We start from the raw sequence: 25,739 nt of genomic DNA, 5'->3' as shown, positions 1-25,739 counted from the left end.
ATTTTAAGTCTCTTTCTTCCTGCAAGTCATTTAACCTCTGTAAGACAAGGATCCCTTCTCACTCATCTTCTCATCCCTGGCATCTAGGATGGTGCCCAGTATATAGTAGATGCTTAATTTTTAGGTGGATGAAAAACGTTAACATGTGGGTGTTGGCCTAGCACAGTAGGCAAATTGACTTATTCTCTGGCACTCTGTCCTTTTAGCCCCAGAAATGAGCCCATTTCTGGGTTAGCAGGGGATATGTTGGTCTGAGAGGTGCGCTGTGGCTGGGATTACTGTCCATCCTGCCTCGCTTGTACCAGCCCCATTTCAGGTCTGCTTACCCCAGCGTCCCGTTCAGTTTAGTAGTCATCTCAGATGTATGTTATTTTGATGTTTAAGAAATAATTTTCATTTTGAATGTAGTTTTAAATAAAACTGTATTATAATTTTTTTTATAAATATAAATGTGTATCATTTTAATAGCTTTGTTAGCTACTAAAATTAATAGCTATGAACTTTAATTGCTCTGTATAATTTTAATAGCTTTTTACATAGCATAGAATCACCCATTTCAAGTGTAAAGTCAGTGATCTTTAGTACATTTACTGAGTGGTTCATCCATCAACATGCCCAGCTTTAGGACATTTTCATCACCCCAATAAGATCCCTCATGCCCACTTTTACTCCCAGCCAGGAATCTACTTTCTGTCTATAAGTTTTCCTTTTCTGGAAATTTCACATAAACGAAACCATGCAGCACATGGTCTCTTGCGTCTGTCTTCTTTCAATAAGGATGGAGGTTCACCCATATCATATCTTGTATTGGTAGTTCATTCCTTTTTTTTTGCTGAATAGTATTCAAATTTATGGATGCAACTCATTTTATCTGTCTGCTTAATAGAACTGTATTATCATTTAAAACCAATATTTTGATAATATGTATTTCAAAAATTGTATAATTTAATTATTTTAGTGCCCCCTTTCCCCTCTGAATTGTGTGTTAGGATGATATCATTACCCTGGCTATAGGCCAACCTGTCTATGTGTGGTTTCCGGGGTAGAGAACCCTTGGAAGCCATACTGGTTCAACTTCTGTTCATATCAACATGTACTGAGCACCCTTGCGCTCAGTACAAGTACAGATTCAGAAACAAGTACAGATTCAGAAACAAGTAAGACATCATCCCTGCCTTTGAAGACCTTACAGTCTAACAATAACAGCTAACGTTAATTGAGCACCTACTATTGCTGCAGATGGTTCTGAGTACATTACGTGTATTGTCTTATTAAATCCTTGCTGTAATATCTGAGGAGGAGAGTATCCTTATCATCCTCCTTTTGTATGTGAAAATGGGCCCAGAGAGGTTAAGTAACTTGCTCTGGCTTAGGAGACTGGCTAGATGGTAGTGCCTGTAACTGAGATTGGAAATGCAGAAAGAGGAACACTTAGTGGGGGCAAAACCAGAAAAGTTTGAGATAGTTTGAATTTGAGGCACTCAAGGAGAGTTGTCCATCAAGTATTTGTATGTACTCGTGTAACGCCGCAGCAGGAAGTCAAGGCTAGAGATGGAAATCGGGTATCATCAGCGTGTAAGGGGAGGAGAAATCATGAGAGGGATGAGGTCACCCTGGGAGAATGTGTAGTTTGAGAAGAGCCTTAGCTGAATCTTGGGGAGCACCTCTGTGCAGGGGGGCAGCAAGAGGCAGGCAGCTCTGCATTAGGGGGAAACGCTGATGGACGTGGGAGGAGGGACTAAAAAAGGGTGGAGCCACAGAAGCCCATGGGCGGAATGTCAAGGCAGCAGGTGCAGCTGGAAGACCCAGGAAGATGAGACCAGAAGTGTCTCCTGATATGGGAATGTGGAGGCTGTTGATTACATCTGCTTTCGGGGCATTGGAGAGCTTAGAAGCCAGTTAGCAGTGGCTTTCGATATCAAAGGGCCATGATTAGTGGGGTCACACTGGCGGCTGCTCTTTGAAGACATTCAAGAACTAAAGCCTTGGAGGCTTGGAGCATCAAGGGAAGATTGTCTTTTCAATGTCACAGCCTTGAGACTCTTTATAAGCGTGAGGCAGGGAACCGAGAAAGGAAGTTTTGAAGACGTAAGAATAAGGGAACAATTCTGTGGTCCTCAACCCTGGCGGCACATTATCAATAGAACCATCCGGGTTGAGGGCAGTGGGGAGGGATGCTACTTAAGAAGAACAGAAACTCTCATTCTGTTGACCTGGTAGTGGGGCTCAGACACTCATAATATACTGTTTAGCTCCCTAGATGATCCTGATTTATAGCCAGGGTTGAAAAAGCACTGGAATAATCGATGGAATGGTATTCCAGAGGAGATGGTAGGAGATGGAATTAATACGACATGGAAGAGTTGGCCTTGACCAAGAGGAAGAGTCAAGGACAGGTATATTCGTAGATGGGTTTACAGATGTGGAAGTAGGAAGATAAAGTAGTATCTGCCTGTTGACCTCAACTTTCTCAATTAAAGTGTGAGGCTAATAGTAAGATGAGAGGAGCTGAGGCTAGACGGCTTGAGAAGAAGGTAAAACTTTGGGATACCTGCTGAAGGGACCGGGAGCGGCAGATGACAGTGGTCCGCTGGGTGCTGCTGGCCTATCAGTAGTTAGAGACGCACAGCGCTAACACGGTTCTGATGCAAATACAAACACGGAAGGGCCGTTTCCTCTGCCAGCCTGAGAGCAGAGAGCGAGAATTGGATTCCTGACACGGGGCTGGGATTTTGCCAAGAAGGGGCTCAGTAAGGAAGGGGTAGTGCATACGGGAGACCCTACTGATGGAAAATTTCAGGATGAGTAAGAAGCAAGTGAAAGCAGGAGGAAGCTGATTAGGAGCAAAGGAAGGATATGGAGGCTGAATGGCCGCCTCAGGTCCAAGGGAAGTGCCAGTGAGGTCAGGGGCGTGAGAAAACTGACAGGATGGGGACTCGTGCTTGGCGATGATATGGGAGTTTATGGTGTCGAATGTGGATCGGCTCCGAAGTGCGGTGCTTGGCTATGGTTAAGGTTGAATGAGGTGGATGGAAAGTAAAAGGCAGTTGAATTGAAGGTGTAAAGGAATTATTAGGCAAGAGTGTTGGATGTATCATTCATTTGGATGTTGACAACATCCTGGTAAGGGCTTCAATGGGATTGTAAAAACATGAGCCAGATGCCAAGGATTTTGATGAATAAGAGGGAATAATCATGGTACTGGAACAGGATTATGAGGACAAGGGGAGGTCGAGCCTCAGGCATGAGCCTCAAATAACGGGCAAGTTTCACAGGAATGTGGTGGCTGATTAATGGTTTTGGTGGGAATGAGGCGAGCAGAGATGGCAAAACTTCCTTCCAACTCAACTCCATAGTGTTTGGCCCATGGAAGGATAAGAATTTGGTCTGGAGAAGGGTGTAGGGGAAAAGGAAGCCTTGGAAGAGATCAGTTTGGGGGAGGCAAGGAAGTCCAGAGTGTGTTCCAAGCAGAGGCTGGTGTGGAAAGGAAGAGTTTCTCAAAGCCTGACATTGAGTTAGGGGCACCTGTGTCAGGTCCTGGGGACTCGCCACGTGAGAGCTTGATTCAGTTCCCCTTCCACCCTATCACTCACCAAGGAGAAAATCTTTAAAGACCCTCTAACACTTGCTCACCTTTCTTTTCCCCAGAGAGAGAGTGGCCTCAGGTGTAGAGCTAGATTTTAACATGGTCTTGCGGGCATTCCATTGAATAGTTACCTTGTATTTACGGAAAATGTTACTGGTGTGTTTATGTTTGATATAAAATCCATTATTAAAAACGTTTTAAAGTTTTTTTTAAAAAAGAGTTCATTTTCTAAATATTCAGTAAATACTAGCAGAGTGGTGAGCAGATGTGGCAAGAATAGCCAAGGTGGTACAGGAATGACTGAGGCTTTGGAGGTATTGACCCAGTGGACAGTTTGTGAAGGACAAGATGCAGGGGGAGAATTGGGAAGGGAGGGCAGTAGTGGCAGAGGCAAGAGGCTGAGAATGAAAACCGTGGGAAGAGAAAAGGACCTGACGTGGGGGCACCCTGAGACTGACCTGGCAGAGTTCTAGATCATTCCGATCCTCCAGAGTCCCCCAAAGAGTCTCCAGAACCAGAGAGACCCCCAGAGCTCCTCCAGTTCAGATCTCACACTGCCGCCAGACATGAGACCAGAAACAAGGCAGAGGGATGGCCAATCCAGGACATCCTTTTCCCGTCTGTGCTCCCCAGCAGCAAGCGTCCCTCGTGTTCACTGTGAAGGTCCCTACTGAAACTGTAGAGAGGCTCAGATGTAACCAGCTGAACCCAAAGAGCCCCTGCTTGGGCTTCCTCATCCCCCCTCCCTCCACCCCAGCTCTTACTCCACTAGGACCAAGGTTCCAAGCAAGTGTTGCTGAAGGGCGCTTGGGCTTTTAGGCAATGAAATCAGGCAAAGGCAACATTAAGAGGTTTTTACAGAAGTGGATAGGGGGAAACGGCTGGCGAGCTAGTACTCCAGTGAACAAGGAGGAAAATAAAATATTTACGTTGAAGTGTTTGGATTATGTGGTGGAGACATTGGCTCTTACAGTTCTGCTGTGAGCAGGGAACATTTCATTCTGTCACCAGAGTCCCAAAGAATTTGGTTGTGGGATTTTGGACAGGAAAATTAATGAGCTTCAATGTCAGCATCTCTTCTTAATGGCCTCAGAACAGCGCTATTGATTACAGCTGCTCAGGACAGTACGCTTCTCGTTCACTTGAAAAATGAAGAGTTGCTCTGTTGTCCTAATCCATCTTCGGAAATAATGCATTCTCTCCTGCACGGCTGAGTTCTCCATGCTAGATCATCTCTGAGCCCCACTCCCCAGGGAAGCACGTGGAGGGAGAGAATGAAGACATTTATTGCCCCTGTGACATGAAGGGTCTCACTTTCCCTCATGCTTTCACAGAGAGGAGGGAAGGATTTGGATTTTAGGCTTTCAGAAATTTCAGTTTAAATTTAGTTCAAATAGGTCTTCTCAATTTGAAAAGATATTGATCAGCTCTTCCGATAAACTACAAGTTTAATATATGTTGGAAAATTTCTTAGCTAAGTACCGAGAATTTCCAGTGTTTTATTGCCCATAAATTCCAGTTTGAACACCTGTATGGGGAAAACAAAAATGATCTTCAGTGCTCAGAAGATGTGAGATTCCTACAGATCTGTGCCAACCGAGCTTTAAACCCAGGGCAGCAGGGATGCCTGGTCATCCTGTCACTCAGGCTGTGTTTTCTTCATCCAGTCACCAACTCTCTTGAACTTCATGAAAGCATCCCTCTTTTCAGTGACAGTTCAAAGTGAAGAAGAAGAAGGAGGTGACTAGATGCTGATTTCAGATTTAAAGTTGTGAGTGAGGCTGTGGTGGAAATTGGAGAAGGAACATAAGATGTTCCACCCAAGTTCGTATGAGTAACACTATTTAGCATAAATTAAGAGCCAAGTTCTGTACTCACTCAGGTAGTATCACTCAGCCTCGCCTTCCTTGCCTGTGAGGTTGGGATAGAATGCCTGACATCTGGGGTGTTAGGAGGGCTTTTGGTTTGTTTGCTTCCTTGTTTGTCTTTAATTGTGGTAAAACATGCATTAACATAGAACTTACCAATTTAGCCTTTTCTGAGAGTACAGTTCAGTAGAATTAAGTACATTCACCTTGTTCTACAACCATCACCACCATCCATCTCCAGAACATTTTTATCTTCCCAAACTGAAACTCTGCACCCAGTAAACAGTAACTCCTCATTTGTTCCTCCCTCCAGCCCCAGGCAATCACCAAGGCTTCTCCTTTCAGTCTCAGTGATTTTTTTTTTTTTTTTTTTTTTTGCAGTACGCGGGCCTCTCACTGTTGTGGTCTCTCCCATTGCGGAGCACAAGCTCCGGACGCACAGGCTCAGCGGCCATGGCTTACGGGCCCAGCCGCTCCGCGGCATGTGGGATCCTCCCGGACCAGGGCACGAACCCGTGTCCCCTGCATCGGCAGGCAGACTCTCAACCACTGCGCCACCAGGGAAGCCCCGGTCTCGGTGAATTTGACTATTCCAGACACTCCACATAAGTACAGTTACACTCTCTGTTTTCTTTCGTGTCTGACTTATTTCACTTAGCAAAATGACTTCAAGGTTCCTCCATGCTGTGGCACATATCAAATTTCCATTACTTTTTGTGGCAGGATAATGTTGCGTTGTAAAGTATAGACCATATTTTGTTTATCCGTTCATCTGTCCATGGGTGTTTGGGGTGTTCACACATTTGGCTATTATGAACAACACTGCTATGAACATGGGTGTACCAATATCTGTTTAGCTCCCTACTTTTAATTCAATTGGGTATATACACCCAGGTGGATTACTGGATCATACGGTAATTTTATGTTTAATTTTTTGAGGAACCACCATACCGTTTTGAAGTTTTAGTAAGAAGTTAGAACCAAGCATTTGGAATCCTCTGAACCTGGCAGTTCAAGCTTGGAATGGAAATAAAACTGGTTTGTCTTTCAGGCTCTAGGGTCCCACCTCTTGTCCAAACTAATTTTACAGGTGAAGTAATCCCCTTTCTCCAAATCAGTGGAGAAGTACTTCCAAGCGAGGGCTCTAGTTAGAGCATGAAATAACTTGTTCCCATGGACACATTGTCTTTTCTGACTGAGTTCTTAAACTAGGTCTAGCTAAAACATAAGGTAACCAAACGATAATAATAATGTATACGTTTGGGACTCATCCTGTTAACTAGCCCTTTCTAGGAGCCAGGATAAGAGTGTCCTGGCCACACTGAGCAAGGGATGTGTGGGGACTGTGTGTTGAGAAAAGGTAAGTGGCTGGAGGGGACAGATTGGTTTAAAATGGGAGAAAATTTTAGGTGTCACAAGGACATTTCTTGATGAGATAAAGCAGGAAGAACATTCTGCCAGAAGGGCAATCTAGAGAGAGAATTGGATATTTATACTAGATGTGCTTCTTTGGGACTTTCCTGTCTTTAACACCTCATTTTACATTTTGAGTTTCTTCCCTTTCTTCTGAGGGCTTCACCCTAAGTCCTTTTCTCTTCTCCCTCCAACAATCACATCCATCCAGTGGCTTCACAGTTTACGCTGTCCACTCCCCGTTTTCCACCTCCAGCCTAGTGTCTGTTCTGGGCTTCTTTATTTGTTCAGCAGATTTTATGGAGTCCTCACTATGGGCCAGGCAGTATTCTAGATGCTGGTCTAGATGCAGATGTGGTCCTTGTTCTTGGATGTTGATGTGGAAGTGGGGATGACAGTGCAGGGAGGATGCTTCAGTAGGATGGTCCAGCTGTCCCTGAGAGCTAACATCTGAACAGACATCTAATGTCTGTTCAACATCTCTATCTGGATGACACCAAGCTCTGAAACTCAGTTTGCCCAAAGCTGAATTCATGACCTGCCTCCTTTCCCTCCAATCTGTCCCCACTCTAGAATATTCTATCAAAGTAAGTGATGCTACCATCCTCCTCCTGGGAGTCATCTGTAAGAACTTCCTCTGCCACCGCTTCCAGTCAACCACCAACTCCTGTCCATTTTACCCACTGTGTATTTCCTGGATCTGTCCTCCTGTCTGTCTTTACCACCATCTCTGTCATCTCATGCCTGGACTACCACAAAAGCATACCCCTCACTCGATAACCACTCTTGCTGTCTCCTCACTGCAGCCAGAGGGATCTTTGAAAAAAGTACATCAGATCATGAGCTCCCCTGTGAGGGCCTTTTAGTGACTTCCAGTAGCTCTTTGGTTAAAAGCCGGATATGTGATCCAGGCTCCGCCTTCTTACCGGATTCAGATTCACCAAGCATCACCGCCACCCTTTGTGCCCCTGTTTCTTGACTTCACCATCCTTCAGACCACCGACAAGTTCATCCTTCCTTCCCATCTCAGGGCCTTTGCACGGGCCGCTCCATTTCCCCAAACACTCCCCACCCCATTCACCTAACTAACCTCATCCTTCAGGTTTTAGTTTACATACGACTTTGTGGATGAGTCTTTCCAGACCTTCCCCACCCCCAGATTAAGTTAGAACTTATTCTTTTCTTGTACTTTTCTTCGGTCGGCTTGAGGATATTCATCCATCTACTAAAGAGCTATCTATCAGATAGCTTCTCTGAGCCAGGCGCTCGTAGGTGTTGGGATATATCAGTGAACAAAAGAGACAAAATCCCTGTAGACTTACATTCTAACAGGTGAGACTAAATGAATAAACAAACATAATAAACCCAGAAATGGGATAGTTTGTTAGAAGGTGACCTGGGCTCTGGAAAAAAGAGAGAGCAAGTTGGAAAGTTGGGCAACACTGATGGTGGGGGGTTTGGTTGCCATTATGTCTAACTGTGGATCATTTTAAGTGTTATATATGCTTTTCTTTTTTTAAAGATTTCAAATGACTTTATTATTTCTTTTAAAATATTTATTTATTTATTTGTTTGTTTATGCCTGCGTCGGGTCTTAGTTGCGGCATGCGGGATCTTTCGTTGCGGTGCGCAGGGTTCTCTAGCTGTGGTGCGCGGGCTCCAAAGTGCGTGGGCTCAGTAGTTGCGGCGCACAGGCTTAGTTACCCCGCGGCGTGTGGGATCTTAGTTCCCCGACCAGGGATTGAACCCAAGTCTCCTGCATTGGAAGGCAGATTCTTAACCACTGGACCACCAGAGAAGTCCCAAGTGTGATTATATGCTTAATGTCTTCCTTGCTAAATGTTTCATTCCACTGGGGCTTACATGGTGTAGTCTTCTCCAGGCACAGAGGAGGGTCTTTTGAATGAGATGAATGAATGAATAAGTGAATGAACAAAGAAATGTGAAGACAGAGAAAAGAATGGCCTGGACCTGGACCCAGGCACTGGCATAGGAATGGAAGAGTAGATTTAAGAAATACTTCACGCAAGAGCAGGCAGTGGTGTTTGGCCACCCGGTTGACTGGATGTGCCCTCGTGCAGGGCAGCAGTGCGTCTTACTGGCATGGAGGTTGCTTACTGGGAAGATGGGTGCCATGTGACCATGAGCCGCTGCTTTAGGGCAGCTGGACATGTCCAGCGAGCTTAGCCTTCTCAGTGCTTCACTTGCATAGCAGTGGGGTCTCCATTCCAAGAAACACAACTTCAGGTCACTCAAGGAAGAACCCCACCTCAGTTTAAAGGTGTCTCTTGCCTTTGCTAAGCTTCCAATCCATTTAGCTTTCTCCCTGTGCCCCAGTGATTCCTTCCCTGTGACAGGAAAATCGAGTAGCACTTGATTGAAATATGAAAACACTGTCAGCTCAGATCCTCCACCTCCCTCGTTCTGCACGTTCTCAGCTCTTTGTACTCTTGATCTGGAAACACGTAACTGCCAGCTGAGCTAGTAGTTGGACTGTATAATCATGGACCACTTGCTGCCTTGCTCTCTTCTCTCTCTCCCTCTCTCTCCGCTGTTCGGTAGTTTTAAAGTTACAATACCCGTGTGCCACCACTTAAATTTTTTTTCACAAGATTGCTGACTTGAACTAAACGTGCCCTGTGATTTTTTTCTGAAAGATGCCAAGTTCTGAGCATCCCCTAGCTCACAAGCAAAATGATTTTTGCCCACGGTGCACACTTGCATCAGCACGAAGTCATTCCCAGGTGAATATTTTACGACTGCAGCCACTGTAGTTGCACCCCATGTAGCTGGAGGCACGTGTGAGCAGAACTGGCTAAGGGAGTAGGGATGGAAGCATCCTTAGGGTGGAAGCATCCACCACCCTAAGGGTGGGGCAAGGGAGGCGGATCAGCCTTGGGCTTTGTTTTTGAGACCCATCCTGGTGCTTTTCCATTTCAGATGAGATTCAGTGAGGATCTCTTCCTCTGTTACGTGATTTTTCTGTTAGGATTGCTTGCAGCCCCCTCTGGTCCATCTGTCAAACTGTCATTACCCCAGAATTAAAATGCTGACTATTTATACACAAAGGTAAAGGATCTCGCCCATATTCAATATTGGTTCTGAATTTCTTTTGGCTCATTTGGGGACCTTGTTCTGGGATGGTTTTACATCTGTCTAGAAAATGCCATCAAAGGCTAATTAACAGTGTCAGAAATATACCAGATTAAAGACTTCTCTTAGGACCACACTTTGAAAATCCCAGGCTCTACCCTTTGGGATTTGAGGAAGCCAGGAGAGCGCAGTTCTGTGGTTCATGGACTCGTAACTGCTGTGTGAAGCAGAGCTGTCAGCCAGAGCCTGGGGGCGGCGGGGTAGAAGGTAATGGGCGCTCCAGGTGCAGGGACACTGATTTCTAGAAGATGGATCGATCCCCAGGAATCACTCACCCCTCCAGGCCGCCAGACAGCTGAGGTTCGGGAACAGCCTTCAGTTTCTGGGCAGGCTGTGTTGAATTGTTGAAAGGACTTGGATTTTGGAATCAGACTCGAATTTGAATGCTGACTATGCATTTATTGCCTTTGTAATCTGTCCTGGCTCAAATTACTCAGCCTTAGTTTCTGCTTTTGCAAAATAAGCAGCAGATTGCACAGATTAAATGAGGGCATCTGTGTAGGTGTTTAGTAAAAGTCATTTGTCTGGTATTAGCCCTCCGCCAATGTTAGGTTCTGTTTCCTGCAGGCCTGGGCAGTGACAGGGGTCTACTCTAGCATTAGCATCATAGGAAGCAGTAAATCAGAGGCAAAGGTCCTTGTTGGAGATTCCAGCTGTGAGGCTGTGGTCTGTAAAATGACAGGGCAGTGAGCCAGGGGGGAGCCCCGTGACCAGCACGGGTGTATCACTGTGTCTGCCAGATAGCAACTTGGGGAGCAGGAATCTGGTGGCCAACACTGGACAGCTTGTCCTGGCACTGAAATGGGCCCCGTTGCCACCTCCTATAAGGGAGGTTGGTGAGCCTGAGCCCCCATGCTGACTGTTCAGGGCAGGAAGGGCCCCAGTGAGGGCCATGGGCCGAGCCTGGACAGAGGGGCGAGGAAGGCAAAGCACCAACAAAGGGAAGAGGGCATCATTACATTTTATTGTCATCACTGTATTTTCATGTCCTGTTTTCTTTAAGGTCTGCAAATGCATGTGGCTTTGAGAACGATCGTCAACAGAATAGACGGGTATTTCACTTCCTAAAAACAGGGAAGGAAGGAAACAGAAGACTTAATTCTGGTGTTTAAAAATGTTTGACATTTTGCAAGAAACAAGCAGCATCTCTACTACTGTGGGACTCTTAAGTGGTTTGTAGTCACCATGACTTTTCTCACTCTTAATTGGTCATAAACCATCTTTATCTGCTTTGGAATGAACTTTCCTCACACCTCATTCAGGACCCTGCCAGGCTTGGAGTTGGTCCAAATCAGGGCTCATTAGCACATCTTAGCTCATTAGAGACTTGTCCAAGCAGGTATTCTCAACCCAGTGATGGCTCACCAACAGTAATGTTGGCCCCTCCCCTGCTTCTAAATGCTTCCTCTGAAGTTGCCTTCTTCTGGTCAGACCTTCACTGTTGCAGAACAGTTGGTGTACCCAGTACTGTTTACAATACATATTACTTAGGACCCTTACTTTGTCTTATTGATCTACTGAAACAGCTTTGGATTGCATCTTTGTTTCCAGCCTTGCCCCATTCTAATCCGTTTTCCCCATTCCACAGCCATGGCCGTCTTTCTAAAATGTATACATGACCACGTCATTCCTTATTGAAACCCCGCGGTGGCCTTTTGTTGCCTTCGGGATCAAGTCCAAACTCCTTCATGCTACCGTGGGGCAAGTAGATGTACATGCAGAGGACTTGGGAACCTCAGAGCAAAATGTTATTACCATTATCTGCAACCTTCCCAGGAGAGTTTACTATGGTTGTAACGCTTACGCTGAGTTTTAAAGAATGAAACAGAGTTCACCTGGCAGGAGGGGCATGGGAAAGGCACTCCAGATAGAGAGAACCACATGCTTAAAGGCAACAAAGCAAGAAACATCATGGTATATTCATAGCATGATAAATAGTCTAATATCAGACTTTAAGATCCAGGGAGGGAGTGGCCTTCCTTGGTCTACTAAGGAGCTTGGATTTACTTTATAAGAAGTGAGGGAAAGCGGCGGGGGTGGTGGTGGTGGTGGTGGGATGAATTGGGAGACTGGGATTGACATGTATACACTGATGTGTATAAAATGGATGACTAATAAGAGCCTACTGTATAAAAAAATAAATTAAATTAAAAAAAGATGAAGTAAGGGATCGTTGAAAATAATTAGTTTTGTTTTTGAGAAAGAGGAGGATGTGAAAGAGACTGGAGAAAGAAGGTAACATTCAGTGAATATCTACTGTGTGTCAGGAACCCTGCTAGATGCTTCGTCTAGGTTATTTCTTCTGATTTGCACCAGAACCCATTTTATAGATGAGGAAATGTAGATTCAGAAGGACTCAGCCTTTTTTCTGCATCACTCCAGCTTATATGTGGTGGATCCATGTGCTTTTCACTAGGGTAGCCAGCTCAGGGGATCAGGGCGACAGCTGGGGTGTCCTGGCCTGTCCTCGCCTGTGCTGCAGCCTCCCTTGCCCTGGGGCCCATCTCCACGCGGCACTGTGCTGGACCAGCTCGTCACGTCTACTTGCCCTGGGGCCCATCTCCACGCGGCACTGTGCTGGACCAGCTCGTCACGCCTACTCGGCTGATGCGCTAGCTAGTAGTCTGTGGGAGTTTGCTAGTGTCACCTGACAAACTACCACCAACTTATCCACTTAAAACAGTACCTGTTTATTTGCTCACATATGGCGGAGCTGAGTTCTCTGCTCAAGGTCTCAAAGGCTGAAGTCAAGGTGTTGGTTGGGCTGAAATTCTCCCCTCCAGGCTCTGGGGAAGAATCCACTTCCTAGCTCATTCAGCTGTTGGCAGAATTTACTTCCTTGTGGTTGTAGGACTGAGGTCCCCTTTTCTTTCCAGCTGTCAGGGGGGAACTACCCTCAGCAACCAGAGGCTGCCCACACTCCCTGCTGCTGGTCCCCTCAACCTGCAAGCTGGGGATGGGGCGTTGAATCCCTCGAGTGCTTTGAATCTCTGACTTGCTCTTCTGCCTCCAGCCAGAGAAAATGCTGTGCTTCTGAAGGGCTAGTGTGGGGCTCCCCTGGTGGCGCAGTGGTTGGGAGTCCGCCTGCCGTTGCAGGGGACATGGGTTCGTGCCCCGGCCCGGGAAGATCCCACGTGCCGCGGAGCGGCTGGGCCCGTGAACCATGGCCGCTGAGCCTGCGCGTCCGGAGCCTGTGCTCCGCCGCAACGGGAGAGGCCCGCATACCGCAAAAAAAAAAAAAAAAAAAAAAAAAGGCTAGTGTGATTAGGTCAGGCACACCCAGATAACTCCCTTTCCTAATATCCAATGTGCTGTATAATGCAGCTTACTCACTGGAGTCAAATCCCTCAGATTCACCTTCCTGCGGGTTATGCAGGGCATGTACACTGGGGAACAGGGCTCTTGGAAGACATTTTAGCATCCAGCTCACACACATACCTTGATTACACTTATGTTTAGAATTTGCCTTTATTTAAAATAAAAATTTTCCTCCTTGGAATAGCCCAGGATTTCGTTCCTATCTGCTGCCTAACATTTTGCCAGAAGTCCCCTTAGGGAAGGAGACCTTAGCAGATGTTCCATTTCATTGATATTTTAGGAAACAATTTATTCCACTTCTGCTTAAGCCCCTAGGCAGCAGGCTGGCCCATTCTTTGCTTTCTGTGCACACAGCCTTAGGTGCTGTGTTCACGGCAGAACACAAAGAAGGTTCCAGTCCCCATTCCCTGTACCTACCTGGCCCAAAGCTACTGCCACTTAGTTAAGGCGGGGCTTTCTTGGAATTCTGTGCCCTTCAGACACATGTTCTGACTAATGCAGAATTCAGATTCTGCTACTGATTGAAATGCTTCTGCTTATACACCTTAATTTATGAATTTTCAGCTCTATGAGTAATATTTATACTTATTTTTTATTTACAAACATTTTTCAACTTTATGAATTTCTAACAACGACAAAAACAAGAAGTGAAAGAGAGTTCATGAGCCGTCAGTTCCTCAGTTTGTGGGAGAGCAGGCGGGAACGGATGCTGAACATGGCCCAGTGCAGACATGGGACTCCCTGCCCTCTGGGGTTGCGGGGTGACCCCAGGTGTTCACCCGTGCCTGGTTTGCACCTCATGGTTACCCAGCATAAGACATCGCCATTGTTGGAGGAATGGAGAGGAAAGCCCTTGGAGAGAGGAGATGCAGAAGAGTTGAAACTCACAAGCATGAGCGTGGGATCAGAGATTCCTAAAATCCAGAAGCTGAGAGACAGGCCTGGCTTCACTGCTTCAGGCTTAGTGTGGAGGCTGCTAGCAGCATCCTTGAGAAATTTCCCTAAGGGAAGCGGTCAACTGAAGCCTTTGCTCACATATCATGAAATCTGAAGCATTTAAAGGGGTTGTAAGGTTCATTGACGAGTCTGTTGACGAAAATTTGCAAAAACCAGTTTGAATAATGTTGCCTGAGTGATTTTATGATAGGTTTTTCAATATTTGTGATTTTATTTTGCATAGATGATGGTTGAACAGCAGGTACCAGTCATACCTTTACCCATAACAATGAATGGAAATAGGGATTTCGATTTTGAAATTTATATTGGGAAGGACTTTGAGGAAAAGGATTGTGTCCATAAACTAAGGAAGAGCAAATGGTTTTCAGAGGCCAGGAGAGGGGAGCCTACCATTTATTTAGTGCTTACTGCATATGAGATACTCTAGACATGATTTTGTGGTCCCAGCGGTGCTTGCTCTTCTAATGTTACAAATGAAGATGCAGGGGAAGAAAAGTTAGTGACTGTTGCAGGGTTGCCGTGTTCTCAGTGCGCAGCGCTTACCACGGGCCTCAGCGACCACAGTACTCTTTCACTGGAGCCAGAAGGGCATAGCCAAAGCAAAGCAAAGGATTCTCTTTGTTTTGTTTTGTTTTGTTTTGTTTTTTGCAGTACGCGGGCCTCTCACTGCTGTGGCCTCTCCCGTTGCGGAGCACAGGCTCTGGACCTGGGGCACGAACCCGCGTCCCCTGCATCGGCAGGCAGACTCTCAACCACTGCTCCACCAGGGAAGCCCGGCTGTTCATTTTTTAACAGGCTGTTCAGTTTCTTCTCCCTTAAAGGTTTCATATTCTCCAGAAACTACTAAGTAGAAAGGGTTCGTTTTCAGAGGGCAAGAAATCCCGGCTAGAGGTACAATTCTGACTTCTTCTGGCAGCCCCTGAAGGGTTTATAAATATATAGGAAAGAAGGTTAGGGCTCAGTTGCGACGACCCACTTTTCAACATTTTTTTGACTTGGTTTCTCAGGATTTGGACTTGGTTTGCTGCCAGACTGTGGCTTACAGAAGCAGTGTTTGATGTGGAGTAACTCATGCATTCCTCGGATGCTTCAAAACAATTAATTAAACAGATCTGTGACACAAATAGCAAACTATATTAGAGCCCCAGATCCAAGCTATGGAAGTGGAACACCTAACCTTTCTTATTGCTCTGTTAATAAAAGCCAGTAGATAAGCCCTTGATCATTTCTGTAATTTCTTATACCTTATTAATAACTTCAGCAGAATTTAAATTGAGTTCAGATCAGTTGCTCTTATCTTTTAACAACTCCCATATTAAGCATATAATTAAAATGCTCCAGTTTAACTGTTTTCCCCAAGGTATTAACTACTAAAAGATTCACACAGTGATGAACCAGAGTATTCATGGATGAGGCCTCAAGCTTTTAAGTACTTCAGATAAGGAAAAGGGATTTATTACAACTGGTCTAATTGATATAAAAGAGGAATGGCAAGAAGCTGCTTTTAATTACTCAAAAGTCTCTTGAAATACCATGTTAGCCCTTGGTCTTTTAAGTCACTAACCTGCATCAATATTTGACCATGTTCTCTCCTTTGGGAATGTGACTTGGTAAATATTAAAGAGAATTTCTCAAGTCAAAAAGAAGCTTTAAGTCACAAATGTCCTGGGCTGGGTGATGCTGGCTTTTATCTTCCATGATTACATCTATGATTTTAAGAGAAGATGTTATAGAGAAGGTGGCATTTAATGAGGCTACGAAAGACCGGAAGGCCTGCCCACGTTGCAGGATGTCACAGATGGGAGGGAAGGGCACCACTCATACAGGCCCACTCTCCCTTTAACCTTTGTGTTCCTGGACTGTGAATCTCACCTTACCAGTTCAACTGCACCCATATTCCCCCTGTTTCCTGAGCAGACATAAAAAAAAAAAGAGGACCCTCTTTGCTATGTATTAGAATGAACTCCAGGAAGAGATGAGGAAGCTTTTCTGGAGAGTCTGGATGGGGAGGGGTGGGTAGAGAGTAGGGGAACAAAGGTGGGGTTTTTTTTCTAATCCTCTGTGATGATTTAATTGTGATCATTGTTAAAAGAAGGAAATTTTGGGAAAGTATGCCTAGCCCTGGGGCACTGTGAAAACTACCTATTGAAGCAGTGGGAACGTGTGAAGGTAGAGATAGATGGCTGTCAGTGTTGGCGTCAGCTAATCTGCTTCCCTTATTGATCTGGTGGAGTTAGGGATGTCTTGAGGGTATTTCCGTAGGGCTTGCATGGGACAGGATATCATAAAACAAGGTGCCATTAAGAGTCACGTGGGACAGATGGGGCACTTGACAGAATGACAGCTGATGATACTTGTGATGACAGCTAACATTTATTGAGTACCAGGCACTTTGCAAAGTGATCTGTATGTGTTTTCTCATTTAATTCTCAGGTTGGGAATTCCCTGGTGGTCCAATGGTTAGGGCTCTGCACTTCCACTGCAAGGGGTACAGGTTCGATCCCTAGTTGGGGAATGAAAATCCCGCATGCTGCGTGGCACAGCCAGAACAAAACAAAACAAAAAACAATTGAAAAAAGAACATAATTCTCAGGTTAACCTAATGACAGAGGGTAAATAAGCCATTTCATAAAAGAGGCTTAATTAATTAACTCTTTAAAGAGAATATTACTAGAAGGTTTCACATCAGGTATTGAATTTAAGCAGAGCCTGTGGTGTCTGTGACTCTGCTATATGGCACTATTACTATTATTATTCTTAAGACCTTGCTGTCAAAGTCCAGCCAGCAGAGCTCAGGAGGGGAGGCCCTGCAGCAGGAATCCAGAGAGTTTCCGTGGACCTAGAGGAGCCCTCTTCTACCCAGTACCTGACCTAGAGAAGTGTGTCCTGCTGCCTGATTAGGATGCTGTGTGATCCAGCATCCTAATCAGGATGCCATGATGGTTAGGATGCCATGATGTCCTCTGGTCCAGGGCTGGAATCATTTACCAGATTCCTGGAGTACTGTGTTGAGGAAGATGCTAAGGCCAGCCCTGGATTAGTGAGAAGTTAACATTCACTCTAGGTGAAGTGGGAGTAGTGAAACGCATGCCATGTGTTTCTCCTTCTTTCACTAGGACTTAGGCTACTGGGGAAAGGTGGATAGAGGAAGAACCATGATCCTTTAGAGCTGCCTCTTCAGAGCCAGCCTCCAGTTACTGCCTTGGAAGGATGTGAAGCCATGAGATGTTGGTGGTTGGAAGAAAAGACAAGAGACAATAGGCTGATAAGGCTGATGGGCTTTGAATGAGGCTCAGTGTTGGGTTAGTGGCGTAAGGTCAGTGTTGCCTTTACTAAGGGCTTATAGGTGCCTCATACTGTCGTAAGCACTTTATTCTAAACGTGTAATAACCCTTTTAATACAACAACTCTAATGAGTAGATACCACTGTTATCCCCATTTTACAGTTGAAGAAATGAGGCCCAGAGAGAATGAACAACTTGTCCAGGACTTGAACCCAGGCAGTCTTAACCACTTAACTGTTATCCTCTCGAACTTTACGAAACCCAGAGATGAATGTGTGAGATGAAACTAAAGCAGGTACTGAAATGATAGAGAGGAAAAGTAGGAGGTAAATGGTACCCTCTCTTGGGGAGAGGGGGAGGGGTGCTTGGCAAAAAGACCCCCAAACCATTAAATTCTGTTTATCTTTCTGTGTGCTGTTTTTAAAAATGTTTGAAAACCACCGCACTACCATAGACAGTCCCCACCTTTTAGGCAACCGATGCCCCACCTTGGCCGTGCTCAGTGACTGCATTCGTGGGAGCTGGTGAGGAAAGTGTGAAGCTTTTAGTGTCTCTGGGCTCAGAAATTGAGAAGAAGAGTTGACTGTTAAAGGAAGCACTGACCCCACGGGACAGGTTTGCACTCAGTACTTTGTTCATACAGCATATACTTCTGAAGCGTAGCCTTGTTTATGGCGGGGCAGGAATTCACAGGGTAGAATCCTGCCTGCCTGGAGTTTGTACGGTTCTTGATGTGATGGTGGGAATTGAGGTGGGAAAAATACGTTGGGACCAGATAATGCAAGAATTCAAGGGCCACAAAGAAGAGTTTGGAGTTTATGTGGAAGACCACACAGAGGTATAGGGAGGCGGATTCACTGAATGAGGGAATAGGGGAGGACGGGGGAAGAGTGGGGTCCATGCCATAGTGTCCCCGACAGGTGCTAAGGGGCTGACCTGGGTGCCCGCAGGAGCAGACAGGGATTTCAATTTGGAGTCTGTAACGGAAATGGAAGCCCACTGACTTGCACTGGTCGACAGAAGGGAGAGAGTCAGGAGGATTCTGATGCTTTAATTCTGAGTTTCCAGAACAATGATGGTCGTTAATAATCAAGAATAAAGGAGGGCGGGGGCCAGTGTGCAGCTGAGAGAAATGTTTCCTTTAGACGTTACCTTTTCCCCAACCTCTCCACTTAAAGTACCCCTTTCACCCTTGAGTTTGTCCTGCTCCTGTGTTTCTTTTGTAATTGGTCGCAGTTTGAGATGATTTTGTCCGTCCCTGTCTGTGCTCCAGGTGTCCCCCCACTGGAATGTAAGTGCTGTGAAGACAGGACCACGTCTGTCCTGTGCCTCCTGCCTGGGGCAGAGCGTGGCACAGAGAAGGCTTAGTCTCCTTCATTTTGACAAAGATATTTCTTTGCCGAAATGGTAAGCTAGCAGGTTTACTTTAGCTCTTTAGTGAGAAATAAAGCATCCACCTGGATTAAAATATGCAGGAGGTGGTAAATAAAACATCCAGTTGGTATCTTAATAATTAAACTAAATTTTGCTGCCAGGTGATAAATGCTGCTAAATCAATGAAATATGCATCAATTAGGCAGTCGCGCAGCCAGAACATTATGCAACTTGATTGCCCGGGATTGTTTTAAAAAATCAGTGAAGAGACTAGTTTAATCATTGTAATGTGGATAAATACTCAGAATCAGGAAAACATGCTTCTTCCAGTTTGGCTGTAATGCCTTCACAGTATTAATAACTGATTTGCTTTTCTTCTGCAACCTTCCCCTTAAGAGCCTCATCCTGGTCTGGTTAGTGTTCATTCCTCCTTGCCATTCTTTCTTCTTTTAAAGTTCAGTCTCACATAGAGAATGGACTTGAGGACACGGGGAGGGGGAAGGGTAAGCTGGGTCGAAGTGAGAGAGAGGCACGGACATATATACACTACCAAACGTAAAATAGATAGCTAGTGGGAAGCAGCCGCATAGCACAGGGAGATCAGCTCGGTGCTTTGTGACCACCTAGAGGGGTGGGATAGAGACGCAAGAGGGAGGGGACATGGGGATGTATGTATATGTATAGCTGATTCACTTTGGTATACAGCAGAAACTAACACACCATTGTAAAGCAATTATACTCCAATAAAGATGTTAAAAAAAAGAATAAATAAAATTTCTGTGTATACTTACAAGAAAAATTAATAAAGCTCAGTCTTAGTTATTGGCCTTCCCAGTAAATGAAGTGGTAACAAGAGCATTGGGATGTGCGTCACAAACCCTGACGTCTCATCCTGACCGCAGTCTTGGTCAGAATGATCCTTTCGAGCAGGTTGGGTAGATCCCACTCATCGCTTTGTGGGGGGCTATCAGGGCTCCTATAAATCTACACTTCCTCCGCCCAGTGCCTCAGGTCCTGTGAGGGACTTTCATTCCTTTAGTGCAGCCTTGTCTGGCCTGAATTTGCACGTGGCCTCCTCTGTCTGTGGCGTAGGACCAGAGCCGCTGAGACCCACACCTGATTTGGTGGGAGTAGATGAGAAAAGTGAAGGAGTTGGCGATGCCATCCTTCTCACTTGGGAGCTTGGTCCTTCTGCTGCAGTGGATGGGATGCAGTAGTGGGTTCCAGGGGTGTTCTTTTTTGTGTTATTCAAGAGTGTGCCACCAGGAGACAGAAGCCCCCTGGGACGGACGGGTTGGGATCTGCTGTAGCCACAGCGCAGGGACGCTGGATGGGAAGGAGGAATAATCACTCCTGCGTGAGAACAGGAGTTCTCAGGGGAGAGGTGAGAGCTGAATCCCAATTCGAGGAACCTGTTCCGACCAGGGGATCCAGGAAAGAAAACTGATGTATGAGAATTTTTTAACTGATTGATTTTGTAGATAATTCAAATACCATAAGATTCACCCTTGTATGCATAAATCTGGTAGTTGTTAGTATATTCACGAGGTTATACACCATCACTTCTAATGCCAGAACATTTTCATTACCCCTGGAAAGAAACCCTTTACCCATTAGCAGTCAGTCCTCTCTCCCCTGGCCCCCTCGCCTCTGACAGTCTCTAATCTACTCTTGCTTCTGTGCTTTGTCTATTCTGCACATTCCGTATAAATGGAATTGTATAATACGTCGCCTTTCATGCCTGGCTTCTTTCATTTAGCATAACATTTTCAAGGTTCATCTATGTTGTGGCTTCTATCAGTAATTCATTCCTTGTTATGGCTGAGTAATATTCTGTTGTATGAGTAAACCACATTTTATGTACCATTCATCTCTTGATGGACATTTGGGCGGTTCTCCCTTTTAAATTATTATGCATAATGCTGCTATGAATATTTGTGTACAAGGCTTTGTGTGGACATACGTTTTCAAGTCTCTTGGGCATATACCCAAGAGTAGTACCGCTAGGTCATATGGTAGCTCTGTGTTTAACATTTTGAGGAACTGTCAAACTGTTTTCCAAAGAGACTACTCTGTATTACAATCCCACCAGCAATGTATGAAGATTCCAATTTTTCCACATCTCTACCAACACTTCTTATTGTCTGTGTTTTAATTATACCCATTCTACTGGGTTGAAAGTGGTATTTAAAGGCTTCGATTTGCATTTCCCTAGTGACTAGTGACGTTGGCATCTTTTCATGTGCTTATTGGCCATTTGTATCAATATCTCTCTTTGGAGAAATGTCTATTCAAATCCTGCGTTCATTTTTAATTGGGTTACTTGTCTTTTTATTGTTGAGCTATAAAATTCTTTATGTATTCTGGATACTAGACCCTTATCAGATATATGATCTGTAAATATTTTCTTCTATTCTGTCAGTTGTCTTTGCACTTTATTAATAGTGCCATTTGAAGGACAAATGTTTTTATTTTGATGAAGTCTGATTTATCTGTTTTTCTCTTTAGTTACTTGTGCTTTAGGTGTCATATCTGAGAAGCCATAATCTCAGTTTTCTTCTAAGAGTTTTATAATTTTAGCCCTTCCATTTATGTCTTTGATTCATTTTTAATTAGTTTTTTTTTTTTTTTTTTTTTTTTTGCGGTACGCGGGCCTCTCACTGCTGTGGCCTCTCCCGTTGCGGAGCACAGGCTCCGGATGCGCAGGCTCAGCGGCCATGGCTCACGGGCTCAGCCACTCCGCGGCATGTGGAATCTTCCCAGATCGGGGCACGAACCCGTGTCCCCTGCATCGGCAGGCGGACTCTCAATCACTGAGCCACCAGGGAAGCCCTTTAATTAGTTTTTGAATATGGTCTGAAATTCATGACTTCATGAAGTTTTTTTCTTCTTCTGCACCACACGGCTTTCAGGATCTTAGTTCCCCGACCAGGGATTGAACCCGGGGCCATGGCAGTGAAAGCGCCAACCACTTGAATACCAGTCCCAACCACTGGCCCGCCAGTGAAAATTTGAAAGACTCAATTGATCAGCTCAGGGTGTTCAGGCATGTGGGGAATGAACTGTAGGAGCTGTCCCTGGAGGAAGAATAAGAAGCTGGTTTTCTCCTAGGATTTGGTGCTGAACAAGCATCATTGTCCTGACAGTTTGAAGAGAAAAAGGTAGAGAGATCAGGTTTGTGTATAGAAATGGACCCAGCTGAATTCTATAACCGTGCAGAATATAGGCCTTGCAAATTCTCACACTCTAATGAAGGAGATCTTACTTTCCAAATAGCAAGTCAATGATATGATGATTTGGATATCTACAAAAGATGGCCCCTATCCGGCAGTGAAGCAGGACGCTGTAGTCCTTTGGTTATTATGAGCAGAGGAATCCCTTCATACTTTGGTGATGATGATGTGACATCTGATATTAATGCTTGAATACTTTCCAGGTTCCTATGAAAAGCTCATTTGCTGTGTTGCTAGCCTGTAAGTGTTCATAACTAACACATAAGAGCATACCATGCACCGGACACCACTCTAAATGTTTGTTGTTTTTTTTTGACTAACTCTTGCATCACCTTTTTAAAAATCCACTTGCATTAGCTCTTTTAATTCTCACAGCAGCTCTGTGGAGTCAATTATCGTTATCGTCACTTACAGATGAAGAAACGAGGAGCAGGGAGGTGGGAGGGAGAGGAGGCCTGGTTGTCTTTCCCCCGAGTCTGCACCATTTATCATGTGGATGGTTCGGGACACAGTAGGTTCTGGTTGGTTGGGAATGGGATGACTGATCAGATGCGTGGACCACTCTCACTAGCTGTATCCTCCAGAGCATCTTTCCGGCTCACACAGGCACGGTGTATTTCCGGTTGTTTTCTCCTCTTACCATGCAGTGGTTTGATGTCGTCTGCATTGTTGTGAAGTCCCCGAGCAGTTACAGAATTCAGCAGCCGTTTCCAAATTCAGAGTACTTGTCATTTACTGAATCATGTGTCTTTAAGTACTGGCTGACTTAAGCTGGTTTTCAGTGAGGGGTAGTTCACTGCCAAGCTGTCTCCCGCAATAAGGGACAAGAGCAGGGTTCAATTTTATTGTATTGTATTGTATTATTTTGTTCTGTTTTACTTTTCGGTAATTCAAGACCTCTCTCAGAGGGGAGTACGGAGCTTCCTTGATGCTTCCTACTTCAAACAGTTGAATTACTTCCCAGCCTGGAGAGCAGCCGGATCTCCAAATTGACATGTTCACTGAATTATAAATTTCACGTAAGAGAATAATGCCAGTCACAAGAGCATTTGATAAAAGGGCATTTGAACTCCACAAATGATACAGAATATTCCCCTTCTTAAGAAACTTGAATAGTTAAATAGAAGGCTCTGTGTGGAAGATTTTATGTTCAATTCAACTTCCACTACACATTCCAGTGAATAGATGATTCTGGCAGTGTGTCAGCAGGGGGCTGAACATTAGATAATTCCATGTGAAATATTTCTAGTGGCCGAGCCATTGCCACCCCCCCTCAAAATGTCCTACAACCCCCAGAGATTCTCTGAGTCCTAGGATGGGACTGGTGAGCCTGTGCTGTGATTCAGAAGCTAAGACTCACTGTTCTGCAGGTGCCCGGTGTCCCTTTTCTTGATGAGGTTTCGATCAGACACGTGCTTACTTTATTTTTCTGTTGAGGTAACACTGATTTATAACATATAGGTTTCCTGTGTGCACCATTATATTTCTACCTCTGTATACCCTACAACATGCTCACCACCAAACTTTTCGTTTCCATCCATCACCATACAGTTGATCCTTTTTACCCATTTCGCCCTCCTGCCGCCAGCCCCCAACCCGGAGCCCTCTCCTATGGGAACCGCTGTTCTCTGTATCTATGTGTTTGGTTGGTTGGTTTAGTTTTTTCATTTATTTTGGCTTGGGGGGTGTTTGCTTTTTATAATTCCACATATGAGTGAAATCATACAGTATTTTTCTTCGTCTGACTTATTTCACTTAGCGTAATCCCCTTGAGGTATATCCATGTTGTCTCAAATGGCAAGAGTTTATCTTTTTATGGCTGGGTAGTATTACATGGTGTGTGTGTAGGTATGTGTTTATGTAGCACATCGTCTTTGTCCGTTCATCCACTGATGGGCGTTTAGGTTGTTTCCATATCTTGGTTATTGTGAATAGTGCTGCAGTGAACATGGGAGTGCAGGTATCTTTTTGGATTAGTGTTTTTGTTTTCTTTGGACAAATACCCAGAAGTGGAGTTGCTGGATCAAATGGTAGTTCTATCATTAATTTTTTGAGGAACCTCCAAACTATCTTCCATAGTAGCTGCCTCGATTTCCACTCCCACCAACGGTGCCTGACGGCCCCCTTTTCTCCACTTCCTCCCCAACACTTGTTACCTCTTGTCTTATTGATAACAGCCATTCTGACAGTTGTGAGGTGATGTCTCATGGTTTTAATTTGCATTTCCCTAATAATTTAGTGATGTTGGACATCTTTTCATGTGCCTGTTGGCCATCTGTATGTCTTATTTGGAAAAATTCAGCTCCTCTGCCCTTTCTTTAATATGGTTGTTTGGGTTGTTGTTAAGTTGTGTGAGTTCTTTATATATTTTGGATGTTAACCCATTATCAGATATATTATTTGCAAATATCTCCTCCCATTTGCCAGGTTGTCCCCTGATTTTGTCGATGGTTTCCTTTGCTATACAGAAGCTTTTTAGTTTTCTGTATATAGTTTTTGTTTATGTTTGCTTTTGCTTCCTTTGCCTGAAGAGACACATCTAGAAAGATATTGCTAAGACCAATGTCAAAGAGTGTACTGCCTATGTTTTCTTCTAGGAGTTTTATGGTTTCAGGTCTTACATTCAAGTCTCTAATCCATTTTGAGTTAATTTCTGTGCACTGTGTGAGATAGTGGTCGTTTCCTTTTTCTGCATATGGCTGTCCTGTGCTTGCTTTTTAATCTGAAGTTCAGGATACAGTGTACATCCTTTCAGCGGAGTTTCATCATTTTTATTCTGTTTGTGTGGAGCAAATGCATTCTCCTAGCCCTGTTTAAAACTATTTAAAACCTTGCACGGGACCTTCAAAGAACTATAGGGCATAGGTTCTCTGTTAGGAAATCACACGTTCTTTAGTTTTCCTTCCTATATACACTTTTCTTTAGAAACCAAACAGATCTTACCCATTTTAAACAGACTTTCAGAGGGAGGAGAGCAGCCATCTCTTACTCTAAGGGGTTGAATAAAACTCCTGAGTATTTTAACACTAAAGCCACTTAATAATGTTATCATTTTGATGCAGGCCCTATCTAAATAGAATGTTATGACTATCCTTTTAAAATGATGAAAACAAAACAATTTAATCTTTCACTAAAATTCTGTATACTTCTTCCACCTGTCATTGCCTGTTTTCCACAGTAGATGGTCACGTTCCTAACTGGATAGTTTTATCCCCAACAAGCGGTAATCTCAGTATATTCAGACTCTGTTTAATTTAGTAGATTAGTCCTTGCAGCTGTACCCAGAGGTACATTTAGAAGATTTATCCTTTAATAGGAATAGATGGTGGTGTCATTGTCTTTAAGAGATTACAAATGTATAAACCATAATAGGTTTGAAAAGATATAGAGGAAAAAATTAGACCACGGCCATTCCGGGCATTTAAATCTGACACAAATCCCAGGATGCCCTATCTTCAGAGCAGTCCATTGTGAACAAGCTGTCCTATAGACGCAGAGCCTGTTCTGTGTTGAATAGGAAACCGAAATGATGAATAAATATCTGCCTTCGCAG

The 25,739-nt window shown here is 44.6% G+C and overlaps 1 protein-coding gene across 3 annotated transcripts in view; it reads left to right on the top strand.

Annotated features, from left to right (window-relative positions):
* Positions 1 to 25,739, top strand: part of MTUS2 (microtubule associated scaffold protein 2) — a 317,696-nt gene that overhangs the window by 134,351 nt on the left and 157,606 nt on the right. The gene's annotated exons all lie outside the window — the stretch shown is intronic.

Source organism: Aethalodelphis obliquidens, unplaced genomic scaffold, assembly GCF_003676395.1.
Source record: "Aethalodelphis obliquidens isolate GAN/ISIS:26980383/991018 unplaced genomic scaffold, ASM367639v1 scaffold16, whole genome shotgun sequence".
In the NCBI taxonomy this organism is placed as follows: Eukaryota; Metazoa; Chordata; class Mammalia; order Artiodactyla; family Delphinidae; genus Aethalodelphis; species Aethalodelphis obliquidens.
The sequence above is the reverse complement of the archived record's forward strand: the minus strand, read 5'-3'. Positions and strand labels throughout refer to the sequence as shown.